This window comes from Benincasa hispida, chromosome 2 (genome assembly GCF_027475165.1).
Source record: "Benincasa hispida cultivar pf3 chromosome 2, pf3_genome.v1.1, whole genome shotgun sequence".
Classification (NCBI taxonomy): Eukaryota; Viridiplantae; Streptophyta; class Magnoliopsida; order Cucurbitales; family Cucurbitaceae; genus Benincasa; species Benincasa hispida.
Genome location: NC_143479.1, coordinates 45,384,284 through 45,392,020, shown reverse-complemented (window position 1 = coordinate 45,392,020; position 7,737 = coordinate 45,384,284). Strand labels below are relative to the sequence as shown.

The 7,737-nt window shown below is 40.4% G+C and overlaps 1 non-coding gene across 1 annotated transcript; it reads right to left on the bottom strand.

Moving 5' to 3' along the window:
* Window positions 1–2,053: 2,053 nt before the first annotated feature.
* Window positions 2,054–2,160, bottom strand: LOC150037933 (small nucleolar RNA R71). The gene has a single exon (XR_016528044.1). It is a non-coding gene; the product is annotated as a small nucleolar RNA R71 (small nucleolar RNA).
* Window positions 2,161–7,737: the final 5,577 nt, after the last annotated feature.

Genomic DNA, 7,737 nt, shown 5'->3' with positions numbered 1-7,737 from the left:
CCATACGCTGAAACCAAAGAATGGCATATGGACCAAAGCACATGTAATAGAAAGAAACCACGGAGGATGGAAAGATAGAAGTAAAGAAGATCAATTGCAAGGCAAGTGAGATAATGAGGAGAGAAACAAAAGTTAAGAGCCCAACGCATCCAAAGAGGACCACCGACAACTATAAAAATGGGTGGCCACATTCTCTGATACCGTCTGCCACTGTCTTGTATGGTAGAAGTGGTCCCCACACTGACTCTATATATATGCCTTTCCCAATGAAAGAAAGAAGAGATACAGAGAAAAAGAAACCAATGAGAGAGACACTCATAATCTTCCTCACCATTTTTTGAGGAGATCTTCCTGGAAACAGTCCAATCACACCGCCAGAGACGGGAACTCGAGAGAGCAACTTCTCCATCACCAAATGCAGAGAACGAATTGACATCCTCTCATATTGATGGAATCTTGAGAAGGCCACCAGAGATCCTTATCATCAACCTCCTACCTTCTAAGTTTACTTTGTCTTTATTGTTTAACATTTTCTTCTACGCACTTTTCTATTCACTCTTGTAACGAACTATTTCATACTTCAATATCATATCATGACTTCATCTTCTACTTTTTCCATTTTTATTTTCTCTACCATAAGTAGCTAAATCTCAAATGAGTTGGGGTGAGTTAATCCTCATTCTGGTGAACTTCATGATTAAACAAGTGTTCAATCGGATAATGAAGCTTCAAAGCCAACTTATGAATCCTTTTAATCATTGGATTCGTAAGATAGCAATTAACTACTCAAGAGAATAAGTGATTGTGGATTTCATTAGCCTGAGAAAGTGAAATTTTTAGAGCTAACATTTCCTTGTGTTCCAAGTAACCCATGCATGTATCATGGGTACATGGTTAATGTGGCTATCTCACCAAGAGGTGGAGTCCAATAGGATATAAACATAAACCTGAGTTTCTTCATTAAGCTCAAAAGGTTTGAAGATTGTTTATTCCAGCTCATCTTTCTCATCGATTTCATATTTACTTGTTCTGGGCTATGCATTCACAAAATTATTTTCATCCATGTCTTCTCTCAACATCTTTCTTTGCATTCTATTTAATTCATGCATTTCTCAAGCATACTACCGTTTATCAACATGCACAACACTCTGCATTTAAAAGAAGAGGTTCATTAACTTAATTTGTTATAATTTTATTTACAATCCTCGTGTTCAACCTTGGCCCTTACCAAGGCTACCTCCTGATTAGTTTATACTTAGACTATTAGGAGTAAACTTGTGCAATCTATTAGAATATTATTATTGTGCTTTATGGAAAACAATTAAACACAGACACAACACAATAAAGAGAAGAAACGAACAACTTTTCGGTGTAGTTGCCGAGGATTGAAAAATTAGAATTTGCTAATTTGGTTTTTGGGTTCTTGATTTTGATCGCAGGCATCCTCGATGTAAGGAGTATTGCAATATTTACTTGAATATTGCACACAATATATGAGCGATGGAACTCAGCCAGAGTTTGTGACTGACCCTGAAATCAAGAAGACTTTCCATAGGAGAGCCCATGCAAACTGGAATAAGAGGAAGTGACAAAAATATGGGAGATCAACAGAATCCGCCTGACGCACCGAATCCTGCAAATAACGCAGACTCACAACAAACCTTATTCTTCTAGCGTATGATTGCAACAGAAAAATCAGTGACTATGTGTTGCCAAATTTGTACGATTTTTAGCCCGAGATTGTGCATCTAGATTTTTGTGACACATAATTCGAGTGAAGTCAATCATGTTGAAAATGATCCAAGCAGCTAGTCAGTTTGGAGGCACTCTAAGAGAAGATCTGCATGCACATTTGAAGAGCTTCATGGAAATTTTTAAAACATTCGTGATTCTTAGAATTACCGTAGAAGGGATTAGATTGTCATTGTTCCCTTTTACTCTCAGGGATGAAGCACATCATTAGGCTTATTCTCTCAAGCCAGGAGATATTTCAACATGGGAAGGCATGGTTGAAAATCTTATGCAAAAATATTTCCCAACTAATGTTAATGCTTAACACAGAAGGGACATAACAAACTTCAAACAAAAAGACGCAGAGACTTTAAGTGATGCAGGGGCTAGGTTCAAACGACTCATTCGAAACTGTCTACATCATGGTCTACCCGATTGAATACTAATGGAAATATTATGACGAATTGAAAAATCAGCAGCTGACTCCGTTGCAGTAGGGGATTTGAAGGATAAAACTTATGCAGAGGCCAAACAAATTTTGGATAGAATTTCTTGGAACAATGAAGAATGGGTTGATGATGGTTTCGGATCAAGAGTTGGGGAAGGGAAAGCTTCAACATCATAATCAAAAGCAACCAACATTCTCTCAGCATAGATGACCGTTGTTACTAACTTGCTCAAAGCTATAACAATGAATCAAGTTAACGAAAATGAAATAAATCCGGTCAATACGCTAAATCAAGTTGTTGTAGTAGGATGCATAGGATGTAGTGAACCACATAGTTTTGATATGTGCCCGATGAACCCTCAATCAGTCTGCTTCATTAGAAACAACCCTTATAGTAATACTTATAATCCTAGATGGCACAACCATCCAAATTTCACGTAGGGAGGTAATTAGTAGAATGATCAAGTTGGGACGCAACAACATACAAATTGAGGTATACCACCAAGCTTCAGTCAGGCGCCTCAAGGCAATCAACAAACGCAAAGTTGATCGCATTAGGCATCGAGCTCCTCAACGCCTCTTGAATCCCTTTTAAAAGAATACATCCCAAAGAATGACACGTTACTCCAAAGTCAAGCGTAATTCATCAAAAACCTAGAGCTTAAAGTAGGCCAAATTTCTGGAGAATTAAAACAAAGATAGTAAGGGACATTGTCGAGAAATATCGAAGTCCTTAAACGTACAGGCACTAATGGAAAGGAGCAATGCCAAGCCATTACCCTAAGAAGTGAGAAATCACTACCCACCAACTCCACAAGGTCTGAGGAACCAACTAGACATTCTGTTCATGTTCAGTGCAATCCCAAGAACCATCTTGACTCTAATTCAACAAATCAAATGCAAGAACCATTAAAATTCAAATTGTACAACATCAATAATAGGGCAAGCAAAACCTTTGATGAACCACAGTTAAAGAGATTGTGCGAAAACCACAGTTTCCTCACAAATTGAAGAAGAAAAATGATGAACGACAGTTCCGACACTTCTTAGAAGCAATTGCACATTAACATGTTGAAACACACACAAAATGTGTGTTATATGCCTTAGATTTAGGAATGTTTTTAATGTGTTTCTATTAGATTTGACGTGTTTGCTAGTGATATCTAAGATTTATGATCAATAAGAGAATTATTCTCAAAATAAGCCAAAAAGAACTAAATCAGGTTTGAGTCAAAATCAAGCAATGTACCAAAGGGAGTGAAGAAAATAGAGGGAAAATGCTAAGAAATCGAAAGGCAAGGGAACGTTGCAACGCTGGTACACTACGACGTGAAACGCTGATTAACGTCAGAAGGCAGTAGCTACACTTGAGAAGGCAGCATTACAATGCTGTGTTTGAGCGTTGCAACGCTACAACAGGATCAGACCAACATTGCAGCTGTGTCCAGGCATCACAATGTTGGCTTTTGTTATTTGAAAATTTTGATAATTTTGGCAAGGATTTGGTTCCAAATTTTCGAGCCTCTATGAATTTTGATGACTCTAAACACTAAAGGGAAGATTTTGACCTAATTGGAAGACATTCTGGCCTAATTTTGAGGAAAAAAAGAGAGTTATTGCCCATGAGTAGAGATTGAAGAATGATTGTGGAGACTATTCAACTTCCTGACGTGCTAACGGAGAGAAAAGTGGCGATTTCTACCAAAGGAGAAGCATTTTGAACAGGGAAACACAACGCAAACAAAGCCAACAAGATAAAACCTAAACATAACCAAACATAAAAGTAAAAAACCTCCCAAACACCAGGGAGAAAGCAAGAGAAGAGAGACCAAAACCCTACAACTAGGGACAACAGCAAAACACAGAGAAACAACAAGTTCAAAAAGAAGAAAAGCAATCGTAAACACGCTAGATAAGACCGAGAAGATCAACCTGCTAGGAAGCAGCACGAGCACAAACTGTAGAGACCATAAGGTGAAACAAAGCAGACACCGACCTTGGTCCACCTCCATGCAACTGTCAATTACGCTCCTGCCAGATGTAGTAGATGGAAGCACACTAGAACACACGGAACAACTTATTATGCACCCCCTTACCCGACCCCATTCAGCTCAACTAACTCAACTCGACATCTCAACCAGCCACCTAATGCGACAAACCCAACTGACGTAACACATCAGACCACACCTCTCTCCAAAACCCACACTCGGAAAATAAATGATCCCGAGACTTTATACCTCCCACACACAGAAGACACCCCCTATCTGACAACACACTCCAGCTCCTCAACCAATCTCGTGCACCCAAACTGTCCCTCACAGCTAACCACACACAGAAGGAGTGGCGTGAAATACAACCCCCCACCCACAAAATACTAGCCCAAGACACCCTAGAATGACAAGGACGCAAACTCTCCCAAGCACTACTGAATAGAAAACTGACCACTAGCATCCGACTCCCAAACCCAATAATCCTCCCCTTTCACCCTAGGCCCCACTGCCTGAATAAAACCCCAGATCTCAAGCAACTCCCAAGACACTGTAGGCCACCTCCAACCTCCCTCACTATCTAAGAACTTCGACAATCGCGCCTCCAAACTACTCCTTGCATCATAAACCATCATAGACCCATATAAATCCAAAATTGCAACCCCCGACAACCAAGGATCCCACCAAACAAAACAAGACCATTGTCACACCCCGCCCCAGACCACCCTCTTAGCCTAGAGAAGGGCGTGACTGCAGCAGTTATCAACCATTTGGCTGACACTTATTGCCTAATAACTTTTACAGAATAACTCTGATACCAAGGTATAATTTATATACAGCGGAATGTCTTTAGGCCCATAATTTATTAATTTAGAAACATAACATATTTAGAGTCATTATAACACTAGATTTACAAGTCCCAAACCCAAAAGTCCTAGTCCCTATATGATCAACAATAACATGTGTACAATATTAACAGTAACCACCTAAACAGACGGGTTACAAATCTCTTTATCCTTTAGTGGCAGAGCAGATGCAGAGCTATGTTCAGAGGATTTGACCGCTACCTGTGGGGGGGAAAAACATTTGAAAATGGGGTGAGCTTATGCCTAGTGAGTGACTTAAGAAAGATAATTGATTCTCATGCAAAATCTCAATAAAGAGTTCAAACTGAAACATAAGCTTTTACAATACTTGTATTGCAGTGTAAACATTTTCTAAGCATAAAGCATATAAAGCTGTTTTAGTTATAAAACAGTAAAACTGTTTCTCAGTTGAGAATAACCTTACTGTGGATAAAACAATCCCAACACCAACTGCTAGTCAAGAGAGAACCCTTTTGCTCAATCTCTGACTCTAACTACCTATGTGCACGTGGCCACACTAAGTACCGTCATACCTTAGGTACTTCTGTTTAGATACCTTCTCAAACGTCCTTCAGTATCTGGTTGGTTTGGTACCTTCTCAAACGTCCTTCAGTACCAATATCTTAAATGTTCTTCAGTATCTAATTGGGCGGATACCTTCTCAAATGTCCTTCAGTATCATGTTTTAAGTAAAACTAGTCATAAATAACTTTCTCTTTAAAGCATGTAAAGTATAACACATATAAAACATGGCTTTAGGTACTAACGCTTGCTACACATATAAATAGCTTTTTAACAAACTTCTCACACATGCATGCGTTTAAAACATAATTCATAGCTTGCTTGAAAATCACTTTGTAAAACTAGTTGGCATGAGAATATTCTTCTTTAAAACATACTTTCTATAACACGTTGTAATCAAACATTTAAGCAAATGTTTTAGTCAAAACGTTTTAGTCACTCACCTTGATTGCTTAGGTGCTTTTCACTCTAGTAGCTCCCTCTTCTACCTCGGGCTCCCTTTTCACCCATAGAATCCAGATTCAAAATACATCTTAGATTACTCATAGTTATATACCTTATTTTGAGATACTTGCTTCTACAAACATGTTCTAAAACGTCTCAGGAAGTTTAGCCTAAAATATGAGCTTAGAACTCTTTGTGGTTTGGCCGGAATAATAGAATCTTCAAGAATGACTCAGACTGATCCGACAACCCGACCCTTTTGATTTCTTCTCAGTTTCCAGCCCGATTCCTTCGAGCGTTTCTTTTGGCATCCCTACCCTAAAAACTAGACTTTTAGAGCTTTCAGGTGGCTTTAGAATCACTCCAAACGCATCAGTAAATTGAGAGAACTTCTCATCCCAAGTTGATGCGTCCTCCTCAGACCTCACTATCCAATGCGTCCTCTATGTCTAACGCATGGATTTGGCTCCAACGCAAGGTTTGCTCCACTCTCCCACTCTTTTACGGTATTTCTGAGTTGTGATAAAAAATATGAAGTCTCTTGGCTCTATTTATAGGCGTCCAAACCTTCTCCGGAGTTGACACCACCTACTTGGCTGCATGGCCAAATGTCTCCTTCCCATCCCATCAACGCAATATTGTGGTCATCGCAAGCTAAGTATCTTCTTCCCACATTGCCAACACATGGGCCTCCAATCTGATGCCACCACCTCAAATTCTTAAGGCTTAAGGCTTTCCTCCCAAGAAGACACATGGTTTTGATGATGTTATCGTGATGATTTCATCCTTGTATGCGTCCAACTCTTGGTTGCTCAACGCCTAGTCCATAAGCAACGCATAGCATCTACTCAATGCATAGCAAGCCAATTCACTATCATGACAATTCAACTTAGCCATCCCAAGGAGCTAACCATCACCAATGCATAGGGTGACCGTCCATTCTTGACGCATGGCTCACTCGCACGGCTTGCTTGGCATGGGCGCATGGTGTTGGCCACCAATGCATAGGCGCGCTGTATAGGTTGGCCGCTCAATGCATGGGCGTACTGGCCACTCAACGCATGGGCGTTCTTGGCCACATGTGCTACACGTGGCGCCTTGACGCTTGTCCGGGTGCTTAGGCGCATGGGCATGCTGCTTCGACACATGGGCGTGCGGCGTGTGTTGGCTATCGCTCGCTCGCTCGCATGGGCGCATGGCATGGGCTGCGCACTTGGCTGCATGGCAGGGCTGCTCGACGCATGGCTGTCTTTCCATGCATGCCTCGCCCACCCGTGTGCCTTCCAACGCATCATCTTCTTTTTCTTTCTTCAGCCGCATACCTTCACCAACAACTCTTCCAACGCATCAACACCACTCTAACACACAAAATTCTATACTTAGCCAAATTTCCAAAAATTTCCCCAAAAGTTAACCTTCCAAATTTCCTCTTTTCTTCTAATTTCCACTCTTTTCTCTACCATTTCACCCTAGATTCCACATCAACCTACTCATCACACTAATCTCAATAGGGAACACAATCAAGTAGAGAAATTGGGATTTGAGGTTCACATTTACCTCCCCCTTATAAAATTTTCGTCCTCGAAATTTCGCTACATGTTCGTCAATTAAACAACCACAGATACTTGTTTCTGATTTGCTCTTCGGCTTCCCACGTTGCTTCTTCCATATTATGGTTTTGCCATAGCACCTTTACCAATGGGATTGTCTTATTCCTTAAGACCTATTCCTTTCTGTC